Source organism: Alligator mississippiensis, chromosome 5, assembly GCF_030867095.1.
Source record: "Alligator mississippiensis isolate rAllMis1 chromosome 5, rAllMis1, whole genome shotgun sequence".
Classification (NCBI taxonomy): Eukaryota; Metazoa; Chordata; order Crocodylia; family Alligatoridae; genus Alligator; species Alligator mississippiensis.
Genome location: NC_081828.1, coordinates 15,673,770 through 15,701,388, shown reverse-complemented (window position 1 = coordinate 15,701,388; position 27,619 = coordinate 15,673,770).

The window sequence follows — 27,619 nt, the reverse complement described above, 5'->3', positions numbered from 1 at the left end:
GTTGCCCTTAACATGATGTGCCCAATCTAAAGTTAGGTCTTGTTTAACAAGAACTAACCTTAGATTGGCATGGGGTTAACCTGACCTAGTAAGGGTTAACCTGGCCTACCAAATAGTTGCACACATTCACAGCATAGCCCCACAGCTGGGAAAGTCTAGCCACACTCCAAAGCCTCAGGGTTGTGTTGTCCTTGAAGCCCAGGCCTTGGCCCTGGCCCTGACTGGGCTATTTTTACACCCATACCTGCAGATAGCATCCATTAGACTGGGCTACCCCCATGTGGATCTGCCTGCATACCCCTCCCGCCCCCCGGTAGTATGTGCTTCCTCCTGGCAAGTGGAGGAAGCTTGCACACGGCGATCCCAACTCAGGTTTAGGTAGTAAACCAAGCTGCCTAAACCTAAACTGGGTCCTGTGAACACTTGTTTGAACCCTTCTGAGTGGCCTTCAAGAGTAGTATGAGGTTGAGTGAATTTCAGCACTTAGACACCAAGGTGAAAGGGCCACTTTTTGACTAGTCCTACACATTTTTTACACTTATGCTATTCTTCACTCAATAGAAGAATTCAACCTCATTTCACTGTGAGCAGGCAAATCAAACAGTGGAGCTCAGGGATGCTCTGATACTTCTTAAACTATCTACATTTGTAAAAATAGGACCTGTAATTCCACAGCATGTACTAGCAGTACCAGTACTTCAGTGACAGAAGCAGAAGCGTAGATGGTGTTAGAGACATCTGAGACCCACACGGAAGGAACAACGTTGGAAATGGAGTTGAGGAGCATTGATGGGCACTAATAGGGAATCATAAGTCCTGGTAATGCCAAGATAAATAATGCTTTAATCATTTCTCTAAAAGTAACTATTCTAGGATATTGTTTTGTCCATTACGTCAGTTGAATATTTATATGAAGTGTAGTGCCTTTACACAATAATTATAAAACTAAATCAAAGGTCTGTTATTTTAGAAGACAAAACCTCAGTTTGAATCCAAGTGTCCTGAAATCTCCTTTTTATTTCCTATTTACTTTTTTCCAGGTGTCAGTACTCTACCTAAAAAACATATATTTCATATTTGAATCATCTATTTCATTTTTGCAGTGATTTCTGGGGAAGCACATGGGTCAACTGTTTAATTTTCTTTCATTTTTCACTTCTTTAAAAAAAGAACACGTATCTATTTTTTTTTAAAGCAGTAACATTCTCCTTTTAAAATATTTGCATGTATTTAGCCTTTTCACTTCTATCCACTGAGAAAACAAAAATGGTGTGAGAACATCTTTAGCGTTTATGTCCTTGATAGGTCAACTAGAGTGTGGCTGAAACTAAAGAAGTCCTACAATAACCATGCCAGCGGAAATGAAAATTATACCACTCAGACTAACAAGTACATTTCCAAAGGGACTAGAGGTATTAGAAGACTCTAAACAGATGCCTCTGAACTTAAAATACACTTAATTCCAAAGGCTTGTCTTGTAATTAATTTAGCCAGGATAGAACCTATGAAGAGAATGTAAAGTATAGCACTGGGTTGCTCAGCAGTTTGCAAACTTCAAGGAGCATGACGATAAATAATTTAATTTAAAAAAAATTCACACTCATTTTTCACATTCATTTCTGTCAGGACCATGAGCCCATAGTGGCATAAGTCAAGGAAAACATTCTCTAATTTATCATTTAATCTCCTGCAAGAAAAATATCTAGCTATAAAAGGAAAGTGCACACATAACCCACATCAAAAGGATATCACTCATACTTTAGTTTCAGTTTTTATTCACATTAATTTGGATGTGTGGCATGAAGGTCTGTAAACAGCCTACTGACCATGTGAAGCTTACTATGTGAAGCTTACTACTGACTGTTTTAGTAACACATATTTGAACCAACAATTTTAACATGCCTTGTGTTAACGCAGCTTGTAGTTCATTAAGAACCACCAAATCTCAGCTGTTATATGAGGATTGCCAGCTGTATTTTTCTAGTATTAACTAATACTGTGGAAAAAATGCTAAGGTCTCTATTGCAAATTGCTCTACCCTTGAAAAAAATGTAAACCTATTGATACAACAAACTGCATTGCAGGCCCAATTAAATGTCAGATGCAGCTCCCCTTCCATACATTCACTAGTCTGACTTGCTGCTTAGTTCTGCAGTTGGAGGTGTAAACTCCCCCTTGCCTTGATCTCATCCCAGATGACACCAAAGAAGAGCTGACCCAGTCCTGCAAAGCCCTGTGTTATGAAACTCCAGAGGCAGTCCCATGTATCAGTGGCGTGTAGAATAAAGCCCTGTTGCTTCTAATCGTCTTTGGTATTTTTTAGATAGAAAAGAGCACCTGCAATGACTAGCATGGATTGCACAGAACAATATTAAAGTGAAAACACAGTCTGAAGTAAAAGAATAGGTCCAGTTTTCAAATGTAAGTGCCAGAAATTAGTCTCCTAAAGCTATAATTTTCAAAAAGGCCTCAGTCATTGGGAAGTCAGTGCCTAATTCCCCTAGGCATCCTTAAAACCTTATCCCTAAATCTATATAGAGTCACCTGAATAAAAATGATTTCAGAGCTGTTCAGTATGTTGGGGATATTGTCAAGGACACAAATAGCAGTGTCTGCCCCCCGATAAACTGCCATTTGTGATTTGAAAATGTCTCCAATTAAACCTAGATTATGCAGCAGGGATTTATGTGATGGGGACCTTGGCATTAGATGTCACTGCTCTCTAAAGCCCTCTAACTTCCCCAGTCTAGTCCAGTTAGTTCAGTTTATTTATATTAGTATTAAATTCAAATCACTTTATTCCATTCCCAAATATTCAGTCTTGCACAATTGGGTTCTATAGATGAGGAATGAGTTGTGAAAGTTTGTGGGGATTTTTGGTACCCAAAGACAGCTGAAGCATTTGGGAGGACAAGCACCCAGTCTTTGTTTAGGTAGGAGCAAATATAAATTTAAATTTGGGGAGACAGAATTTGAATTCCTGTTGTAGGAAGTATTGACCATAACTGCTTGTATACTTCCCCGGTAGAATCTGAAAGCAATGGATAAGCATGTTGGCTTTATGTTGTTACTAACATGACCAGGAGTAAAATACTTGACAGTATTGATGTATAGATTGTGAATAGTAGGTTTTATCATTAACAGCCTGTATAGGTGCATAGGAGAAATTCATGCTTTTTCAAAGCCAGTGTTTCAGGCTGTCTTCAGACTCAGGCAGTTATCATTGGATTGAATAGATTCAGCTTCCCTTTGGAGTTGATCTTCATGCCTTTCTTTTTTTTCAGATGCAAGCTGCTATCAGTATTTTAGAACACAGGAGGTGTATCCAGACGAGCGCACACATGCGATTTGCAGCACCTCAAAACTGTTGGACGTGCTGCAAACTGCATGCAGCGCATGTGCAACCATGCACCATGCTGCAATTGTGCAGCATGGCCCCCCAAAATGATACTGGGAACTCCTGGTATATATATAAAAAAAAATCCATGCCAAAAAAAGTAGCACAGCAGACACAGAGGCTCAGTCGTCCAGGGAGATGGTCTGGCTACCGGCCAGAGTGTCTCCCCTCCTCTCGCTGTCCCCCAGCTCCTCCAGCATGACAGGGGCAGGGGAAATGGCAGTTTCCCTGAAGCCGGGTAATTTGCCCAATACCAAACCACACGTGCAAGGGTGTGTGAAGCAGCAAAAAGTAGAGGCACAAATTTGTGCCGCTACTTTTTTCCCCACTGCAAGTGCACGCCCCAGTATGTGGGGACGTGCCCAGGTTGGCTTAAACAGTGCTGAATATTGTAGTCATTTATGCTTATCTTCACTGAAACAAGGGATTTTTTCACTTCTATGTAGCTAGTTGCAATATATATTACCCTCTCCCAAATCCGGAGCATGCCTTGGCTAGTTGGTGACTTCACTCCATTAGGATTCACCTCGAGATAGCAATTTCAATATAAAACTAAATGCCTTTTCTGCAGTAAGGACATGAATGCATGGCAAATGCCAGATAGCATACCCCTGGATGAAAGTGGAGTAAATTGCTTTGCATTTGCTATGTGGTAAGGTATGCATAGGGGTAGTTGCTGGAGTAGCTGACATACTCAGATTCATACCTTAGCTTACTTTGCAGTAACTTGTTTACCTGCTCATACCGTTAGACAGCCAAGTAATAATCTTATGTCTGGCTCCATATCAATTAGACTTCACTATAGTTTTATACTTTAGCTTTGTAATAGTGAATATAAGGTAAAGACGCATAAAATGCATGAAACTATTTAAAACACAGTATTTAGAATTGTTTCTTACAAACTAAATCGGCACAGTGCTGTAACCAATTACACTTTTCTTTTTAGATTTATGATCAGTGAAATGACAAATCTGGGGTTTTCTAAGACATTAGGTCTTCTGGAGATTTACAATGGATGAATGCTTAATAGCATGCAAAAGTAGTTAAAATTTGTGTTTTGCCTTCTTTACAACAGCATGTTCCATATTCAGTGGGCCAAGTTGTACGCGTTTGTCTGCTCGTGCAAAAGCAAATTGCGTAATTATATGTAGATCATATGTCATTATATGCATTTGTTTTATATGTAGAGCTCTACATATAGTTGTAAGGTTAGTTTTTGCACAAGCAAACAAATGCATAGAGAAAATGTATGTGGACAATTTAAAAGATCATTTAGAGTATATCCTGGCATGTGTTGATTTTTTCTTTATATGCATCCATTCATTTTTGTCATTCTGTTGTTTAACTTTTTTTAATTGACTATTTTTCTGAAATTCTCAATTCTAGCCAATACTGGTCAATATTTAAAAAAATAATTCCATTTTTTGGTTGGCTGTGCTCCAAATCGATTCTCTTTACTTTTCTCCCCAAAATAATTTAATTTGTGTTTGCTCCTTGTTCTGTAAGTGTACTTTCCTACTGGCCTAGAGCTAGAAACAAGCATTGTTTGAAAGAGATCCTCAGATCTTCTAATAAATTCTCCAGTGATAAAGATGCTCACACATCCTAGAGGTACTTGTATACCATGGTAATTGATAAATAGCATCATGAAAATTCCTTGATGAGGATCTCCTGTAATGAATATTCCCTGTTCCCCACTGTAGAGATGAAAATGTTGCCACCAACATTAGATATTTCTAAAATTCATTATGTATACTAACCCCCATCATCTCCAGATTAAGACCTAACTCTGTTCAGATGCTACAGAAATGGTCTGAACTACACTTAACCATTTTGCATGTCTTTAAGAACAGTAATAGGCTAAATACGATGCCTGAACAAGCTGTTCATGAACTCATTTAGATACTAACTCATGGTAACTACAGACAGGAAATAAAACGTGTGTTTTGACTGTATTATTATAACAGAACAACTATGAAATATGTAAGTGAGTTGCATGACTTTAGTAATATTATGAGAATCATGACAACTATCTAGATTTGTAGTAAATCCTAGAATGGGATTTTAATTGAGAGTCTCAAAGCATTGTATTGTAAAGGAATAATTCTTATAATCATATTGAGATTTGGTGTAATATTAGTGAAATTGGCTCCATGTTGTAGGGAGGGCATCTTTTTTAAATATATACTCTCAAGTATTCTCTCTTCTATGCAGAGGGGATTTCATAGAGAAGGGAATAGGATTTTTCACTCCATTGATATTCATATGATGTATCATTTTATGCTACTGGGCTGTTGAAATTAGTAGATGAAATAGCATCCAAAATTCAGAGGTACAATATTGGAAAATTTAATTTATTGATAAACATGATCTGGATTATTATTTTATTTTTCCTAACCAGGTATTTTATAAGAAAATATACATCTTGTGTTTACTTCTGTTTGTTAATGCTTTGATAAATCAGACATTTTTAGTATTCCATCAATGGCAAAAGTCTAATTGCCTTATTGTATTCTGATTTATTTCTTTCTCTACTTTCTTTGCATCTGCAGCCCAACAAATGAGTCTCCAAAGAGATATATGTTATGATACAGTGTCAGTGAAATTAATCCTGATCAATTTTAAAGTTCACATTTTTATTTGATGACTTTCTAGGGAATCACTAAAACTGAGATTGACTCAGTCTCTTCTTTTGTTGGTTAAATATTGTTGTTTGAAAGCACTGGATACAGCAGAAGAAATAGGTCGAATTGCAATTCTAATGCAGTTGCTCATCTACATAGGTAAAAGCAACATGAGCCAATGAAGTTTTACTAATTAATAGACACCAAAGACTGCTCTTTGCTGACATCAATTAAAGCTTCCAGGTAACAGCCTAATACTGCAAACTCTCACTCACCATTGAAGCTCTTGCTTATGTGAGTAGCCACTTCTAGCCTGAAGCCCATCAGCCCAGTTAGCTTGGCATGAGAGATGGAAATGGCTCTTTCCAAAGCTTTCAGGGAAATAAGTTGTCTCTTTCAAAGAGTTTTCATTCAGGATCCCAATGCTGCATTTCTTGTGCACCCAAATCTCTCACTAACGGTACCGGCAGCTGTGGGGTATGGAAGAGAAACAAGGGTGGGGCTGTGGTGTATAATCCTCAGTGTATAATTGAAATAGTGTAATTGTGGCTTTTAAATGCTTGTAACTCTGCCTAAGAGAATACCGCTGATCAACGGAAGGGATGGGGGAGCCTTCGTACAATAACCGTTCCCGAGCATAAATCACAGACGCGTAAATCCGACTGTTTGTGAATTTAGGCAGCGTTTGGGGTTTATTTGGTTTTTTATCTATTTAACGCATCAAAGGCATTCCTGCCTCTTCCAGGTACTCCTCGTAAGCGATGATTTTGACTCAAAAGAAACAAAAGACTTATTGTTTTGGTTGCTCTATTCCTGCCTTCTCTAAATCAAAGAAGATGGGAAGCTACAGGAGTTATTGCCATCAAAAGGAAATAATCATATTGTCTGAAGTGTGCAACAAATCCTATCTAAGCAGCACCCCCACCCACCCCACCCTGTCCCTTGCTAAAGTTTAAATAGCTTAACTGGTTTTTGTGGTGAAATACCATTTTTTTTTTTATTGTTAATGTCAAACAAACATTTATTTCAGGTGCAAAGCCTCGGGATATGCTAGTGAAAACAGTGGCACTGCTGTTCTATTGCTTACTGCCCACTAAGTAGGTGGGAAAGGGGTACTGTGACCCTTTTACCCTTCCCACCAGTCTCCCTAACAGCTTTGGCCTTCAGGTCAGCTCAATTTCCCCTCCACTGAGTGGCCATTACTGTGCTATGCCGTGATAAATGCTTTTTGTAAGAGACTGCATTGCCGGCAGCAAGCGCTAGGGAAGTAGGTAGCCTGGACCAGACAGACTAAGCCAAGAGACAGATAGACTAACATGCCTGTGCGCTAAGTGTCTGTTACCTAGCAACATGACGGAGATCACAAAAAATGAATAGACCCACAAACAAAAATGAAAAGGAGATAAAAAAGAGTAAAAGTCTATGGGGCTCAAAGGTTAATATTCCTCTATCTAATAACTTAGTTTCAGAAAATTGCATTTTAACCTTTTCGAAGCATTCAGGAGAGAGATTTCTTTGAAATTAAATTAGATCACATTTGTGTGAAATGGGGGAGAGAAATTAAATGCAGAATTTATTATTTCGCCATCTTTACCCCCAGTATTTTTTGCATTACTTTGGCTTTTTTTTTCCTGTATGCTTCCACAACTTCCATCACCCCACATCTAGACAGTAAGTTAGTTCAGACTTAGGATACATAACAGCTTGACTGGTTTGAGGAACGTAATATTATTTCTACTTTGTGGGATCTTCTGTCAGAGGAACTTAGAGCATGTTCCTGAGCATGAATGATTAAGCCTAACATCACCGCTATGAAGTGGGTGTTGTTCTCATTTTATAGGGCACAACAAGGAAAAATAGCAATGTCCTCAAAGCTTCATGCTGACAGACTGGACTGCAAAAAGGAGCCAGGCCTTCTGGCCTGTGTGCTCACTACTAACTTAGGCAAAATCCCACCTGCCTTCCCTTGTATCAATATGTGAATATATCCATAAGGGCCTTCTAGCTTGTGACCATCCAGCCCTACTCCCAGATCAGCCAGGCACCGTATATAGTAGAAGAACCACTCTAAACATTGAAATGCCATTTGAATTGACTGAAAATGGAGAAGAGTGCAATACACTGAAGTATCTCAAGAGTATTTGTCCATATAAAAAAAAAAATCACTTTAATATGAATCAACACCTAGTGTGAGGCTCATCAGGTTAAATCCATATAAGCACTGTGCTTTTTTCTCAGCTCTGCTGGGAACCATTATAAAATCCTCTCTTATTAAGCCCCATTTAAACAAATGGATCAAATTCCTCTTTTAGCTATATTGGTGTAAACCTGGAATAACTCCATTAACTGGATTTACACTGGGGCCAGCATTTGGCCCATAAATTCCTCAGCTTCCATGGAGATCCCTGTCAAGTAATTGTGTTATTTTTTCATGGCCATTATATTTAACTTTACAATGGGATGCCTTTACACTTTACTGCTATCTTCAAACCAATGAACTGTATGCTTAACTAATTTTCTGGTGCACTGTACAATATAGAATCAATAATGCAGTGTCCTCACATAATATATATGCATGTTTATATAAAACTGCAAATGCTCTAGTTTTATGAACACAGTATGAAATCATGCTCTAGATGCAGTAGATACCTGAAATCGGGAACTTTTGTATGCATTTTGTTGACATCTTGCACTAGAGACGCATCTTGCATTGCATCTTGTATCCCTGCAAATAATGAACCATCCTCATTCTAGATTCCAGGTACGGGGCTGCCGTCCATTAGAATTGCATTCAGCCTAAAAACTTTTCCCCTTCTATTGTTCCAGGTAACACACAAGATTACCATAGCTGATAGAGGCTGGCAAGAAGCTGTAGCCAACTGACAAAACATTTTGCAGCCCTTTATGACAGTCTTTTTCATTACATACAGTTTTTCAGTTTTTTGTGAGGATCTTTCCCTCATTAATAGAAGAGAGAGAATTAGAAATTGAAATGTTAGGTTATAAAATCACAAAAGCAGGCAGAAAGACTTAGGGGCAAGTGCAGCATTGGAAACTGCTTTTAGCTCATTTTCTGAAGCTGAGTAGATTGCAAGCCCTTTATGTCCCTTTAATGAAGCGAGAAACATGGTAGGTGCTGAGTCTTTTTGGGTTGCTCTTCTGTGGGCATATCACAATTAGTCTTAATTGGCCCATCTGAAGACTACTGGCCAATGAAGTTACTCCAGGGATGAATGAATGGCCTAATGTGTCACTTTTCAACATTTCCTCTCATAGATATTTATAAATTGGTTGAGCTATAGCTATATTTACTAATTGCCTGTGAAGGTGACAAAGGTCTGAACACTCCAGACAGAAATATTTGACAAAATCCAGCTGAGAATTTGAAAAAGCAGCCAAGCTGATTCTAAGTTTTTTTTCCCCCCTTTTGCCTCATTTGCAGATTTCCCAGATACCACTACACGAATCAGGGTAGTCCCAGGACTGCTCTAACACACACCAACAGAAGTCGTTCCAAGAGACAATTTTGCTTGCCCCGGATCACCATACTGCTACATGCATCACCTCCAAAGCTGGACTGCACCTACTAATACCCCATCTCCGAATGAGGAGATGGAGGATGAAGGGAGGCAGTTTTGTGAGAGAAATCGTTAGCTCCTTAGACAGCTTTAAATATATCCATGACTGTCCTGGACACACAACGCACCTGTATTTAAGGATCACCCTGTTTTCGAGAACTTTCAGTTTGCTTGAAGTTAAAAGTCATTTTGTTTTAATTGCACCCTGTTAACAGCCTTTTCCCAGTCTAGGAGAAGTAACAGAATACTTTTAATTTTAGCTGTTTCCTTATTTCCCTCTCCATAATAATATAGATAGTAATGAATTGTCTAGTGCTAATTAAAAGGCAATAATTCCATGAAGGGGTGGTGATGATGATGAGGCAATAAACTGCAAGAACAAAGCTTGAGGGGTTTAATGACTCATCAACTCCTTGATGGAAATTTAGCCTTATAATCACTATCCATTCATTATAATCTATGATATATGTTACTTTAAAAAGAACTGCACAGTGGAAATGGTGCCTCTCTTACTATACTGTCCCAGTTCTTAAATAGATACTATGCCCAGTATGTCACTTTTTGCTTTTGGGGCTGGAGTATAAGATTGTAGCCCTCAAAGTGTTCTGACATTCTCAGTGTATCAAAAGCAGCTGAATAAGAATAGTACCTTGGGCAGTTTCCTTATCAAAAGCTCTTAACATGGAAGCTGCAAAGTTGTATCTTTATATAAACTGTGGCTTATAGGAAGAACAAAGGTCCAATTTTCACCCACCAGAGTCAATGCAAAGCTAAAATTGTCAGTGGACATGAGATCAGGCAATATCAGGCAAAAAAAATATTGCTATTCTTTTATGTAACATAATTATTATATTCATTGACTAATCCATTAGTCAATACATTTTAATTGATATATTCAAAGTATAGGTGCAGGCCTTCAAAGGGATCCACTAAGGTAGAGCCTTGCACTCTTGCAGACTTCCACCGATCTCTTGGTGGGAATCCACATGAGGTGCAGCTCATGGATCCCATTCAAGATGTACACATGGACCTGAGGGGTTAACTTGTTTAAATATATTTAGATTATAAGCTTCTTGTGGCAGAGGTCCTGCCATCTTTGTTGCACACCATGAAGCCCACCTAGGGTAATTGTAATCCCTGTTTTTCTTATGGGTTGCAGCTGTAGTGCCAATTTTCTAAGCACTAGTGCTAAAGTTGCCCATTCAAATGGGAGCTAAGGGATGGGGAGAGAGGAAACTCAGACCCCCAAAAGGGCGCACAAATAGAGCAGTGGCCTTGTGTATACATGTGAGCAGTGTTAATTCAGAATGAAATGAAAAAAGTGGAAGGGGAAGCGATGCCAAGAAAGGATAAATGTGCTCCATGTATTTGAATCCTAATTCGGATGGTGGAGCAATCTAGGAATCCTAAACAGGAACATCTCAAGAGACGACTGTGAATGAAAGCACACGGATGTCCCAGGAATAGAGCCCCTTTCCTGTCATGTGTGCTGTTAGACTGCCCTCTTGCACTTCATTTTCTGATGCCCGAAAAGCAGGTTTGTGTCAATACAAAATGCATTTCTGTGACTTTGCCTTCTCTTACCTGAACATGTGGCGACACATATATTTAAAACAAACCACTCAGGGTGCTTGCAGATGTAAAAAACAAAAACAAAATGGCGCTTTAAATTCAGTGTGTTCCTACGCCAAGTCCTGTGCTTGCCCAGAAGTGGCAGCACCTTACTTCAACCCGGCTCACCTGACGTCTGTAAAGGTTGTCACAACCCAAGGGTGTGATTTGGTGTGCGTGTGCTTCGGCACTGCTAAATTATTTCCCGCCACTCGGAGCTTTCTTTGCAGGGTGCATTTCTTAGTTGCAAAGAGAAAACCCCGGTGCAAAGGAGTTCCCGCCACCCGCATGCAAATTTGTGTCCCACTATTGGCCAGTTCTAAATTATTCCCACATGGCGGCTAGCGATTGACTTGCTAGCCGTATAAGAGGCTTGAGCGGTTTCCGCCCAAGTTGGAGGACTCCACGACTATCAGGAGGAAGAGAACTTCATGTCTCGTGAAGAACTCTAAGCGCTGCGGAGCCTAACGGACCCAGCGTGTACCTTGAGAAGGCTATAGGGGTCTGATCAACCTCTGGCCTCTCCCCCTCGCCGAACGATCCCTTGACGAACCCCTTCCCTGCGCGCAAGTTCCACGGAGCCTAGCAAACTTCGTGTGAGTATATCCAGAGCTCTTTCTCCGAGTTGTTTTCTTCGGTTGACACGACAGGCTCGCGTGTTTAGAGCCTTCAACCGGATTGGGCTAGAGTTTGCGTGGAAGGAACTCTTGTCCGCTTTTCTTCTTTCCTGTCTGTAACTGCAACTCAAGCAAGTTTTCCTGCCTGCACTGCGACCATCTACGGTGTAAGTAAAATAATCTTTAATCAACCACTAAGCGTCCGTGCCTAATTCTAGTCCGCCGGCCTGCATTCCCCGACCCGCATGCCAGGGCTGCTGGCCACAGCCCGCCACGCACCCCCGAGGGCCTCGGACTGCTCCCGGCCCGCACAAAGGTCAGGCGTGTTAGTGAGGCTTTTTTGGCACTTTTATCTAATATCTGATTGAATCAGCTTTAGCTAAAAGTGCCCAAAAGCTCAGCTGAATTGCCTGATCTTTACAGACACTGCAGAGCCAGGTTGAAGTAATGCACTGCTTCTTCCAGTAAAGTGTGGGATTTGTGGGGGGGGGTTGTTTTGTGGTTTTTTTAATGTCTGCAAGCAGCCTTAGTGCACACACTCCTCCCTGAGCGGAGATGAAGAGAGAATAAACATCATGTTGCTCAATGCATGTTTGACAGGCCTTAAATAACAGTGATGAGTGCAGTGTAAGAACCCCTGTAGACTAGATTAAATTAATAGTAAACTGTCTTTTGACTTTTTTTTTACCCAGTTTATAAAGTATTTTTTTTTAACTTTATTTGTACTCTAGCAAAGATTGACCAAAGGTGCTTTCCTGGCAGGAGTTTTCCTCCATCTCCCTTCCCTCTGCAGGTATTTCCTCTTAGTCTCTCCCTTGTATTGCTCTGCCTTGTCTTCACTTTGTCCTTCTTGTCTCCATCCTTCCTCCATGGCCTTATTATCCCCATAATATTTTTTTCACCCAGATGAGTCGGTGCCTAATCACTATGTCCCCTCTTTTTATTCACCCTCTCCCAATTCCAGGTCCTCCTATCCTTTTATTGCTTATCACCCAACACCTCATCCCCTCCTTTTCTCCTCTTCCCTTCCCCATCTTCCCTTCTTTATTTGACTCCTCTCCTTCTTCACTTCATTACTCATAGTTCTCAGGACTCTTTTTACCTGAACACCTGTCAGTCTGGGAGTAGCTACATCCAGGACATATTCTGGGGACTGAGAGATGTGTGTTTCATTGTGTGTTACCAGTGTCATTGCTGCTGCGTTGAAGTCTCAGGACCTGTGGTGTGGACAAAGTCCTAACCAAGAGATTCCAACTCCAATCTTGTCTTAAAGAACAACCAGAGACTCAGTTCAATGGCAAAGATTTGGCTACAAGCACAACCCTTAACACCTTTTGGCCTAACAAGTACACCAGACCAGGAATTAAGGCATTTATACCTGTGACAAGGTGGTTGGCACAACACCATTCAGGTTCCCTTAGGCTGCTATAAGGTTCCCATACTTTCCAACCCTCCTTTTATATAGTGATCAAAACAAATAGTGTATTGCATTCCATGTGCCTCTCAAACGTCCTGTACCATGGGCTTGTTTCACCTCCTGACCTAGGTGTTCCTATTCTAGTCTTATCCGGCAGGCACTGGACTCTCCTACACCCTGGACTATCCACCACCACTTCTGGCAGGAGTGCCTATTTGGTCCATATGCCAAGTTTTGCTTATGTAAGGAGTTCATGCATCGGTCAGGTTTACTGTTTAGGCCTACTCTGGCCAACACTTTAGCAGCCTTTGTGCGGGTGGTATATATTGATCAATGTTCCAGCAAGGCCTACATTGCGCTTTGCTAGAATTTTGCTGCAGCTTTCTCCCTCTCCTATTTTACATCCATCTAATGTTTTGTGGTTCGGGGCCCAGTTGTCACTTAGAATGAGTTCAGTTGACTACAGCTTCTATTGGCTTTCACAATCATTTCTAAGGCAAACCATCCCCTTTGGGTGCTTAGGCATTTTAGCTATTAGTCCTGATAAGATGCTGAAGACTGAAGATCCAAGCCAAGAAGCAGGAGTAGGAAGATATGAGCTTTTGGAGGATGTTGAACAGTATCCACCACTGAAATAGTTTGGTGGTTGGGTCCCACCATGGACTAGGAACATAGCTGACAGGTAGGAATGTGCAGAACTGACACACTTAGAAACCACTATGAAGAAGAGGAGATTACAATGGATCAGCCATGTCAGGGAAATGGGAAGAGACAATGTCTCCAAAAATATTTTGCATAGCAAGATTCAAGATGGCTCTAGAAAGTGGGGGTGCCCTCTATGGTGATACCATGATGTGTGCAAAAATGCTATGAAATCATTCAATATAATATAGAAAGCTGGGAGGAGTGTGCGAAGTCCTGTCCAGTTTAGAGGGAACATCTGGCACTGGGTGCAGCTCAACATGAAGCAGCTTTGATGCAGAGGATGGAAGCAAAGCAAGAAAGCAGAAAGCAGCATGCTATAAACTTGGACTCCAACTCGGACAACATATGGATCTGTGAAATTTGTAATAAGCTGTGTCACTCTCAAATTCAGCTTATCAACTACAAATGGATCGACAGTAGCCTATACATTATCTGTGTTATGCATGTTCAAATCTGAAAATCAGACCACCAAATTAATACAGCGGAAAGGGCCTGAGCTGTATTGAAGTATGGAGAACTGGTCTCAGTATTGTACAGAACCAGTGCATATGTGGTGGTTTTCATTGCAAGCTATTGTATTGTCACATTAGCTTCTTCATTTTGGAAGATGGGCTGGGAAAAGGTAAGCCGGGTTGAGTCCTTTGTGAAAAAACAAAACAAAACAAAAACCAACTCAGAAACCAAAACCAACCAACCAGCCAACCATACTCTGGTGCTTGGTTTCTCCCTGATAGAAGTCAACAGCCACTGGAAACGGAGTGCCAGCAGTGTTGGTACTTATTAAATTGATGCTGGGTTTCCTATAAGATTAAAAAATGCTTGTCTTGTTTACATATACAAAGAGGGCATGCGGGCAAACTGATGTTCTTCCTTGGCTATTTCATTAAATTACACTTGTCTTGGTTACCAGTGTGAGAGAGAGAGTGAGACAATGCTTCCAAACTGGATGTTCACATTGCCTCTCATTATCATTCATAATTTGTCTTTGCTATAATTCACATCCCTTCACAAAATAGCAACATATTAGTTAGAGCTTTTAATTAAAAGCCCAACACCTGCAGGTGAGAAAACACAGATGGATTCGCTCCTCCACGGAAACACTCAGTTACATGTGAACTGGCCACAGAGTCAGAGAGAGAATAGGTGTTAAAATAACACTTTGCTCCTCACAGTGACTCTATTCATCCCTACAGAAACAAACATACCTTGCATGTGTACACAGCTTGCCCCACGGATTTAACCATTTTGCTGCTGGTATGGCCAGCTGAAACTCTTCAGCTCCACTGGAGATGGGTTTGGTTTTCATCAGGAAAGTGTAGTCCTGGTTTAAGCATCAGATTAAATTCCCAGCCTTGCGGATGATGAACATTTCACACTTTCAAGTCTTCCTTGCTTATTTAAATCTCTTAGTCTCATTCCCCTTCCCCCTCCTCGCCTTTTTACCTGTGCTTCTCTAGATTTATTAGCAGAAATGAAACTCAAAGCATGGAAAAACCCAATTTGAGTGGGTTTCTGCAAGAAGAGGAGGCAATAAACCACCGTCACTATTATATTATAATAATGTGGTAATATCAATATGTGCATTTCCATAGATGTGTGAATACATATGGATACAGATATCAATACAAATCTAGGCAGACATGCAATAAACTCACCACAACATGTAGCAGTAGACTGAGTAGTGAAAATAAATGTTTTATCTAGTTTCTATTAGGTGAGTTTTGGACATAATTATCTACTCTGGACAGCAAGGGACCATCGCATGTAAAGGTTGATGGGGTTTTTTTTGGGTTGGGGTTTTTTTTTGGGGGGGGGGGGCGGATTGTGGTTTAAAGTTTTTTTTTAATGTTTACATTAAAAGCAGATGAAAGACAAGAAAAGATAAATTCTTACATATAACAAAAACCCCTTTCTTACAAGAACATTATTTAGACTGTTAAGTCAAACACTGCAAAGCTAGGAATAATGCATGTAGGACAAAGTGTATAAAGTCAGTAGGAGTCTTTCCATGGACTCTCCTGGGTTTTGGATCAGGCCAAAATTTTTGACTTATCTGCAAATCTAACCACTATACATAAGACCCCAGATAATAGTAAATTTCACGAGTTATTATACTAATTTTATAAACTGCAGAAAAAAGGTCAGACTCCATGAAAAACAATCTTCTCTCTCAAGCAGTCTGAGATGCTTTCCCTGTATACTTATTCACACATACTTATTCATCATTCTGCATCCCTGGGGAATGCTTTAAGAGGATGTAGAGCTCCTCCTCAGCGCATGGCACTCTGCTGTGTGAGATCCTTCCAGGAAGCATTGTTTCTGCAGCCCATTACATGGTAAAATGCTATTGCAGTCATTAATACAGATCTCTACGTGCTTTTTGGGATGGCACTTCAAAGTGTCATATTAAGCATGGCACTAACCTCTTCCCAAAACAAACTGCTAGGCTGCAAACTGCAGCCCAAGAAGTGACCCCTTCCCCACAGAGTTACAAACAGATTTGTTACCTCTAATTCTAGCTTTCTATATTCATCAGGGTGTCCTGGAAACCCAGAAAATAACCCTCTCTTGGCTTAATTGAAACCCTCCATCCTTTGTTACCTTTGAATTACTCTTCACTCAATCGTGCCCCAGTTTGAAATCAGTGTTTTGGCCTTTCTCTTCTGCAGTGTGCTATTCAATGATCACTTGGAGTTCAGAACTTCTGTTTGCCATCTATTCCAAAGCCACAGCAGCCCTGCTAGTGGCATAGTGCTGCCTAACATGATGCCGAGCCATTGCTCTACTTGTTATTCAGAGGAAGCCAGAACCGCTTCTGTGCTGACTCCAAAGGAAGATCCAACAGGGGTACAGGGGTGCAGTTGCACCCCCTCCCCCCTTTGATTTCTGCTCCACTCAAACTTTAACACAAATCACCTGGAAGGGACAGCAGCATTTCTAATCAGGTAGCACTGAGAGGGACAATTGACTTCCCTCTCATGGTTCATTATCATCTCCCCATTCCTGTTAATCCCTCTCTGCTCCACAGGTGCTAATGACCCTCTATCCTTTTTAATGGCCTTGATGTTTCACTATTCAAACTATCCTTTCTTCTGAAATGTTGCTCTTTGTTAGCCATCCTTGGTAATGTCTCTCTTATTTCATAGTCCTGCAGAATGCTTTTAGCTTTAGCTAAAAGCCTTAACTCAGATGTGGTAATATTACATCAGGTGTTGGACTGACTGACAGTGCAGTACTGGAGGCACTGTCAAGATGCTCAAGAAGGCTAGATTTTGCTGTATGAATCTGAATAAGTGAGGCACATTTAACTATAATGAATACAGGACTAATGGTAAACTGTCTTTTGACTTTTTTTTTACCTAGTTTATAAAGTATTTTTTTAAAACTTTATATGTACTTTAGCAAATTTAGTGTACATTCCAATAGTTATAATTGCTTTGCTTTGATCTTAAACTCATTAATATAGTATTAGCCCCTACCATATTCGTAGGGCTTCTAGTGTTGGTATATGTGATGATGTACCATACCATCTGTACCCCCTTTTCAAAATCCTGGATCTTTCCATGCTTGAATCTGAATGTCTTCACCTTTTCCCACAGCACCTCATAACCCATCTGGCTCTCCCATCATGATACTGGCCAGGCTCAATTATTGACTAACCCAATGAGATTACATCATAAGGTATACAGCTTCATCTGGGTCTGCTACTCTTTAGACACCATGTTTTATTCAGATGAGTGCTCTTTTGTTTGCTTCAAGAATTTGGATCATTACACTTTAATTCTGGGATTTTCAAAGGAACCTAAGGGCATTTATACATGTGCTCTGGGAGTATGGTGGGGGGACACTTTGATGAGAGTGGCTCCAAGACCCACTCTGAATAAAGGACCTGGAGCGTCTTGTGTATCAGCGTCCCTGTGCTTCAAAACGGTGGTGGAGGTGCTTTATCTAAAGCTCGTTTGATGCTGGTACATGAGACGTGGAAGGCTGCTTGAACACAGTAATTGCTCTGCTCCAGCAGACTCATCGAGTCTGTGCCGACGCACTGGAATTCCAGTGTGTCGGAGCAGCCGCCCCATTTGTGTATAGGCACCTTGCCTAAATCCTAACGGACTTAGGCTCCTTTGAAAATTACTTCCTAAATATATACAATCCACAGGATTTCTTGAGTTGTTTCTTTTTTTAATTAAAATTTTTTTTAATTAAAATAATTTTTGCTCAGTTGTGATAATGCTCTGTGGTTTTACAATCCTCTCTCTCTCATTATAACATTTTGGTTATATACAGAAGTACCTGCTATGCATTCGTTGCTTTCCAAACAGTCAGGAACGAAGGTCTCTGCTCTTGGAGATTACAGTTTTAAATTAATTGAAAAGTGTCAGTTCTTATCTAACCTGCTTCCATTTGTCATCATGAAAATGAAATATTAATTCACTTTAGCTCCCTCTATGAGACAGATGCTGTAGCACAGCCCTGGTAGAACTCTTACAGCTGAGCACTCATTAGGCTGCACCGAACCGAGACCTTGTGCTTTATCTATAACTTCCCTTGGTCTTAGTAGGCTCCAGCACTGGCTCTTTCTTTGGCCTCTGGCAGACTCCCTGACGACAGGTTCTCTCTGTTACCTCTTCATGGCGATGGGGCCTCATGGCCAAGCTCCCCTTGCCCCTCAGAAAGAGCATAGACTTCCCAGACTCCTCAGATGCCTAAGCACATCCATCCAAATCTTGTAGATTTACTTAAGGTTCACAGTTTCCTTCCTTAGGGATGCAGGATGATTGAAAGAGGCATGCAGCTTTGTAATGGCTCCAAAGAACAACTACTTCTATTTCAGTTAATGTAAGAAGTGTATAGGTCTAGACAAACTAACAAAACTAACAAAACAAACCCTCCACATGCATTTCCCTATCTTAATTTCTCACCATTTTTTAGTTCCTTGAGGCTTAGATTCCCCCTTTTTACAAGTCTTCTTCTCCAACTGATGGATTCTCCTCTCTTTTTCATGGACAGCCAGTTTCCTTTTTCCCTGGCTGAACTCACAGTTAAATGGACCTGCTGCTATAAAAGGATGCCCTCCGCTCTCCTCCACTGCCTACGCCCCTTTGTCCAAATAACCGGTGAATCTTCCTAAGCTGCCCTGCACTGAGTCTGTTATGTTTTGTATTATATACAGACCCAGCAGTAACACCTCATTCTTTCTCCTTCTTTTTGGGAAGTTTCCCATTCTCCAAACCTCATCCTCCTGCAAAGAGGATGGGGCACACTAGTCTTCCTTTTATTATTCCTAAGGAGCCATCAAGGTTTAATGACTGTGCATTATCCCTTGTCTGAGTGACACAACAAAGCCCTGACAGCATATGGCTGACTCCACATGCAATTACGTATTTAATGATACAACGATTTCATAATCTCAATCAGAATTCATAAGTTGTATAAAGAAAGGTGTCCCAAATCAGAGAAGCAAGAAGGAAACTCTTGCTGAAATGCCAGTGCCCTGCATGCCCATGCTTTCTACACTTCAGCCAGGCTGGCTGACTTCAGCAGTGGAACCTACATTGGACCCTTAGTTCCCCAGCTAGATTTTGATGTGACAGATCGGTGCGGTGTTCAGAGTCTTTGCATAAACTTTCATGGGAGAGGAATCAGGCTTGCAGAGAGAGTATGTGCATGTTGTTTTAAGTACACAGAGCAGATCATATACCTGGCATACAGAAAGCACATAAGTAGCTCTCCTTAAGTGTACATGGTATAAACACACAACAAATGCAGCTGCTTTACAGGACAAACTGCTTTTCATCGGATCATAGTTTCATAGTTTCATAGTTGGTAGGGTCGGAAGGGACCTGAGCAGATCATCAAGTCCGACCCCCTGCCATGGCAGGAAAAAGTACTGGGTTCAAACGACCCCAGCAAGGTGTTTGTCTAACCTCCTCTCAAAGACCCCCAGGGTAGGAGCCAGCACCACTTCGCTTGGAAGTTGGTTCCAGGTCCTAGCTGCCCTGACTGTAAAGTAGCGCCTCGTGATGTGTAGTCTGAATCTAGATCAGTCTTTACACTTATAAGTGTCTGCTGTTGCTAATATTGAGAATCTATGCCAATCAAGTGTAACAACCGCAGTGCTAGACAAGACCTGATTCTCCCAGTGCAAAGCAAGCTAACTGCATTTGGAGTTGACATTGTTACACACTAGTGAGTGGAGAACCAGATGCTTCATCTTCCTTCTCTGTTGGACAGTAAAAAGTGGAAAGGAAAATAATTCTTTATGGTCTTTCACTTAATTGCTAAGCAAAGGGGAAACCAAAATGATGTATTAAATTCATAGCTTCATAGATATTAGGGTTGGAAGGGACCTCAATAAATCATCGAGTCCAACCCCTGCCTAGGCACGAAAGAGTGCTGGGTCTAGATGACCCCAGCCAGATGCCCATCTAACCTCCTCTTGAAGACCCCCCAGGGTAGGGGAGAGCACCACCTCCCTTGGGAGCCCGTTCCAGACCTTGGCCACTCGAACTGTGAAGAAGTTCTTCCTAATGTTAGAGTGGCCAAAATCTGGAATGGGCTCCCAAATTGTTGTAGCTCATTTTTTATTCTCTGGCTTAATATCTGTATCATGTCCATATACCATGTATTACAGTTCCCATATCTTCAAACTTTGTTCTGATGATTCTTTTTGTCTACTCAAATTTGATAGGTAACCTGTTAAGAAATCCAAGGTAATTTCTACCTCAGTCTCTTAAATCCATAACAAAGCTAAAAAGTCCTAAACAAGAGTTTAAACCCAGTCTCTTCTTCCTATCACTGGTGCATTGAAAGACTTATCTACACTAAAATATGCACTTCCCACTGACAATGGATGTCATCAATAGATGCAACTTGACTGATGCTGAAAATAATAATTCCAAGCAGAATCCCAACTACACTGTTCAGTAAGAGTTGAATCACCTCCTCCATAGCCACTACTCAATCACAATTAGGAATGTGAGACTGAAAGTTTCTTACCCATAAAAGAAAAAATTTGACTTATAACATAGATGTCCTGCAATCTGGGTGGTCTCCTCACTGAAAGGCCACTTGTTTCTGTTTAAGCAAGCATCCCATGGTATAGTCACATGAAGCAGCCAATCCACTCAAACATTAAGAAATTCTGGAGTATGAGCCAAGTCATATATAGACTTTGTTAGAAACCAGAGCTTAAACAATATGCACTACTATTTAAAATTTGTGCAAATTCTACCTCTTATGCCAAAAGGGATTCATTTTAGAATCCTGCACGGTATGTTAGAGAACAAATATGGCTATATACTTCCTTATCTGTGCATGGAAATTTATCCAAAAATACATGAGTGGAAGAGCATTGCAGTGTGTTATGGAGAATCATGTGATACTCCTAATATTTAGGTAGCATTTCTATTGCCTGTAATTTCTCATTTTTGATCCTGGTTGTGAAATGCTTCTGGCTATACTCTTCTTATGAACAAAACACATGCCTTTATTTTTTTTAAGATGGCCCAAAACAAGGTTATTACTTAAAGTTTCTAAATTTGTAATCTAATCTGTGTCAGCCCATACACACATGCAATGGAAGACCTTGAGTCAGGTCTCTAGCCAGAGGACCCGCAAAAATTGATTAGGGAAGAAAAATAGCTTTTATATTTTTATCCACAGAGTAGCTCAAATAAAATTGTTTTGCATGCAAAAGAAATAGATTCATAGATTCATAGATGTTAGGGTTGGAAGGGACCTCAATAGATCATCAAGTCCGACCCCCTGCATAAGCAGGAAAGAGTGCTGGGTCTAGATGACCCCAGCTAGATACTCGTCTAACCTCCTCTTGAAGACCCCCAGGGTAGGGGAGAGCACCACCTCCCTTGGGAGCCCGTTCCAGACCTTGGCCACTCGAACTGTGAAGAAGTTCTTCCTAATGTCCAGTCTAAATCTGCTCTCTGTTAGCTTGTGGCCATTGTTTCTTGTAACCCCCGGGGGCGCCTTGGTGAATAAATCCTCACCAGTTCCCTTCTGTGCCCCCATGCTGAACTTATAGGCAGCTACAAGGTCGCCTCTCAACCTTCTCTTGCGGAGGCTGAAAAGGTCCAGTTTCTCTAGTCTCTCCTTGTAGGGCTTGGTCTGCAGGCCCTTGACCATACGAGTTGCCCTTCGCTGTACCCTCTCCAGGTTATCCGCATCCTTCTTGAAGTGTGGCGCCCAGAATTGCACGCAGTACTCCAACTGCGGTCTGACCAACGCCCTATAGAGGGGAAGTATCACCTCCCTGGACCTATTTGTCATGCATCTGCTGATGCACGATAAAGTGCCATTGGCTTTTCTGATGGCTTCGTCACACTGCCGGCTCATGTTCAACTTGGAGTCCACTAGGACTCCAAGATCCCTTTCCACCTCTGTGCCATCCAGCAGGTCATTCCCTAGGCTGTAGGTGTGCTGGACATTTTTCCTCCCTAGGTGCAGCACTTTGCATTTCTCCTTGTTGAACTGCATCCTGTTGTTTTCTGCCCACTTGTCCAACCTATCCAGGTCTGCCTGCAGCTGTTCCCTGCCCTCCGGCGTGTCCACTTCTCCCCATAGCTTTGTGTCATCTGCAAACTTGGACAGAGTACATTTCACTCCCACGTCCAAGTCGCTGATGAAGACATTAAAGAGTATCGGTCCAAGGACCGAACCCTGCGGGACCCCACTGCCCACACCCTTCCAGGTCGAGACCGACCCATCCACCACGACTCTTTGGGTGCGACCCTCTAGCCAATTCACCACCCACCGGACTGTGCAGTCATCCACATCACAGCCTCTTAACTTGTTCACCAGTATGGGGTGGGATACCGTATCGAAGGCCTTCCTGAAGTCTAAGTATACGACATCCACCCCTCCTCCTGTGTCCAGGCGTTTCGTAACCTGGTCATAGAAAGAGACTAGGTTGGTCAGGCACGATCTGCCCGCCACAAACCCATGCTGGTTTCCCCTCAGCATAATTTGTCCTGCCGGGCTCTCACAAATGTGAGCCTTGATAATTTTTTCAAAGACTTTACCAAGGATGGAGGTGAGACTGACTGGCCTATAGTTGCCTGGGTCCTCCTTCCTCCCCTTTTTGAAAATGGGGACCACGTTAGCCCTTTTCCAGTCCTCCGGGACTTGGCCCGTGCGCCACGAGCATTCGAATATTCCCGCCAGTGGCTCTGCAATGATGTCGGCCAGTGCCTTCAGTACCCTCGGATGGAGCTCATCCGGGCCTGCCGACTTAAAGGCATCCAGTTCCTCCAAGTGACTCTGCACCACCTCAGGGTCTACGCATGGCAGTCTGGCGCCTTGCTGCTGCCTCTCTACAACCCCAGTGAGAGACTTGTCGTGCCCCTCACTTAGGAACACTGAGGCAAAGAACTCGTTGAGGAGTTCAGCCTTGTCCCCCCTGTCTGTCACCAATTGTTTCTGCCCATTTAGCAGGGGTCCTATTCCTCCCTGGGCCTTCCTTTTACTCCCAATATATCTAAAAAACAATTTCTTTTTGTCCTTTACTTGGGTTGCCATCCTCAGCTCCATGGTAGCTTTGGCCCGCCTAACTGCCTCCCTACAAGCACGAGCAGAGGAGGTATATTCATCTTTAGTGATCTCACCCTGTTTCCACTTTTTATGTGCTCCCCTTTTGGCCCTTAGGCTGCCCAGGATTTCTCTGGTCAGCCATGGAAGCCTCCTGGCCCCTTTCCCTCTTTTGCCTCGCTCGGGGATCGTCTTGCTTTGTGCCCAAAGGATCGTTTCCTTTAGGCACAGCCACCCTTCTTGGGCACCCATCCCATCAAAACTCCTACTCTGCAGTGCGTCCTTGACTAATCGCCTGAGTACAATGAGATCAGCTTTCCTAAAGTCTAGCACTTTCACCCTACTAGTTACCTTACCCACTCTCCGTCTTATGTTGAATTCTATTATAAGGTGATCACTGTCTCCCAAATGGCTACCTATCTGGAGGTCCCCTATCATGTCATCTCCCGTTGCCAATACCAGATCCAGTATGGCATTCCCCCTAGTGGGACCATGCACCTCCTGTGTCAGGTGGAGGTCCTGTACACAAGTTAGAAACCTGCGTGAGCGATGGGACCTTGCTGTCTGCGTCTCCCAGCAGATGTCCGGGAGACATCATTTTAAATAATTAAAAGCACTTTGAAAAATTACAGGCTAGCACAGTAACAATTGTGGGATCTGGCCCTAACAATATTTCCTCACTAAGTCATGTTTGCCCAAGCCCTAGGGGAACACCCTGAAACATAGCTTACACACAAGGCCTCAGGGATCTTTCTGTGCTTCAGTGCCACTTCTCCTTCCTTTGGGACTAAGTGTACATCCACACAGCAAAATGGTATGATTGGGGCACCCAATTAGCATGCCCACGCTATCTTTAATATAACTGGCACAGGTAACAATACAGTGAAGACATAGCATCATTGGCTTTAGCATGTGATAGCAACTGGACTTCCTGCCCAGGGTCCCTAGAGATTTGGGCTGTGGTGTTGACACATATTAGACCACAGGACACTACCACTCCTGTTACTGGGCTAGTCTGATCAACTGGGCACATGTATGCCAGCCTGAGGTGTAATCACATGGTCTATTTTACGCTCTAGACATCTAGAGGTGCACTGGCATCTCTGGCCAATAGAACAAGTAAGTCATTTCCTCTCCTGAACTGAGGTCACTTGACCAGCTGTGAATAATCACGTGTGAATAATTTCACATGTGTGACCAGATCTTCACCTGATGTAAATCAACAGACTTCTATGAAAGCCACTACAATTCTGTTAATCTACCCCAGCCTGATATTGGGTCCAGAACTGTTTTCTGGTAAATTTTCATCTTTTACTTAGTATTCTGTTTGTTATTATATATTGTCATGCCTACAGTGCCAGGCACTGTATATAGGGAGAGGAAAATAGCTGCTGTCTTGAAGAGCTCATAGTCACAAAGCTGGAAGTGTTTTAATGTGAACTTGATTGCTATGTTGCTCTCTGCTTTAACCATGAGTCATTTTCTGAAGCTATGAGACATCCCCTTCAGCATCTGTATGTGCACGTTTCATGAGGCAGAACAAGGTGCGACTCCTTGCTGAGGATTTGATCCAACTTATCTAAGAACTGACAACATCGATGCATAATTGCAAAAAGAAAGGGGGGGGGAAGAGACAGAGAGAAATTCTCCCCACCCCTCAGCTGTCATTTTGTGTTCGTGTTCCTACCTAATTACATACAAGGCGTAGGAAGCACTTCTGCTAAAGAATGGAAGTGTTTCATCTGCGCAAGGTACTCTGGAGAAGCAGTGTTGAGGGTGAACTCTGTGGCCTGCTCAGTCTATTTAGCAAGCTCTGAGATGTGTAAGTACATTATCTGCAAGGCTGGTAAAGAGTGCTTAGGGAGGATTTGTGGGTCTGTGGGAAGGACAAAGAAAAATGTTTTCTAATAAATTATTCACAATCTCACAATCCCTTTTGGGCAGATTGTTGCTCTGTTTGCCCCAGTGCTTCACATCTTTTCTCTCTGCATTCACATGCACGTAGTTTCTCACCTCCAGAGAGCAGCAGAGATCTCAAGCAGGCTGCTGCAGCTAATGGTGGCAATTAATAACTTGTCATAATCCTAAGGATGAAAGGAAGGCTCACCATCAGCAGTCGGGTCATGGCGCTTCTGTAAAGCAAATGAGGTGCAGGTGTTGTCCAGATTTAAAAGCTTTGCTAGACTGTCAGTACACTGCAGTGCCAAGCCATAGACAGAGTATCACCCTACTGGTACATAACTTACTGTACTAGTTTTCAAGCTCCAGGTGCACACACATTATACAGCCTCTCTCCCCCCACCATTGTTCATTAGTGCTGAAGAGAAACCCTCGGAACATTTCAATAAATCATAACCCAGCACAGTTAATTCCAAACATATAATTGCAGTTTGCCTATATATTTGCATCCACAGGGCGAGAGCGCTGAAGCGTTCTTGTGCATTTGTAAATGTGCTTGGAACTGAATGTGTTATCTTTTTCTTTTAATTGAGTGCTGTAGATAAACAGCAGCTTGGCTCCTGAACAGTGTTTTGGGTCCATGCTCTCTATTCAAGCTTGAGAAAATGAAACCTCATTATGCTTTTCGATAAACAGCAAACTACAGAATCACTTATTTTTTCCGACAGCTCCGTTGCTTTTCCCTTTTCCATTCCTGAGGGTCAGTTCTGCTTGAAACAAACCAAGTTTACAAATCTCTACTGGTTTGTACACTCCTATTATGCATACTAGGTTATGCATTTGTAACTGTCACACAAGTCAGGGTGATACAGCACTCTCATCTGACCCTATTCATTTAAATGGGTGCGTCTTGTTGACATTGATTCATGTTATAAGTTATATCAATGCATTATAATCTTTTTGTGTCACCCCACTGGTTATTTCTACTAAAATGTTGTGAATAAATGCTGGCAATAATGGTCAGAAGGATTTGAAGCTGTTGTAAGGACTGTGGAGTCCATAGAAAGTCCTGGGTCAGGGTATTATGCTTCTCTTTTCTCCTGAAGACAATTAACATGCAAAGTACTCTATTGCTATGCACTTGCATGGCAAAGATCCCTCTTACCAGCTTATTAATAATGTGGCGCTATGCATCCCAAATGTATAGTGCACTAAACTAAAGGTATAAGTAAACATGATTATGCATGCATGTAGGTCTTTATCAAGGTGTGGTTGATAATGTTTTAAAGCAGAACTATTTCTCATGAAAATAGCTCCTCTTAATAGCCTCTGTCTCTTTATTGTGCTTCTTAGTGAAACATAAATCACTAATATGTTTTCAGCTGCAAACTACTCTCTTTTTCCATTGTATTCACAGATTTAGTGGCATTTCAAATAGATAAACACAAGCAACATCTATCAACACTACAAAAAGGGGGCCTTAATCAAAGCTCCAGGTCCCAGGTCTCAGCATCTCCATTTACCTTGAGATAAATCCATTGGTGTGACCACCACTGCACAGGGTGACAAATCACCCTAGTCAGCTGAGCAGTGCAAGGGCTTATTGGCCTTTCTTTAAGTGGTCTTACCCTTCAATGAAAAGGATGGTGCTTGTCAAGCAGGGCCAGATTAAAGTTAGACAAAAAGAAATGATCTGTTATTAGAAAACTCCGATTGAGAATCACAAAACAGGAAAGAAATATGAATAAGAATTTACAGTGAGGATGCCTGACACCTCCTGCCTCCTATCCCTCTGCAGCAGAAATTAACTTTAATTACTTACAGACCTCAGGACATTATGAATGTCTAGATAATGAGGCATTAGTGTTAAATAAATATGTGGCTCCAGGAATGGCACCTACTCTGGGTACTGCAGTGCAGGTTCAGTGGGGCCTGAAATGTCTTTGCCTGTAGCTCAGGTGAATCATGGAAGTGACCTGCTGCAGGTGCAGGGACTCAGGTGATGGCCACTAAGGGCGTAAGAGCTACCAAGCACACAGTATCGTGTGCCTCATAAGAAAAAACAGGCCGTATCCAACTGTTTAAGGGGTGCAGGCAGTAGGCATGGTTATCAAAAAAGAAAGGGCAAGAAGTAGTGGTGAGCATTACCAACATAAATTCCTTTCACTGGGTTTGATGTTCCCTTTGAAGCCAGTGTCAGTGTGAAAGGACTCTGAAGCTTGCTTTCT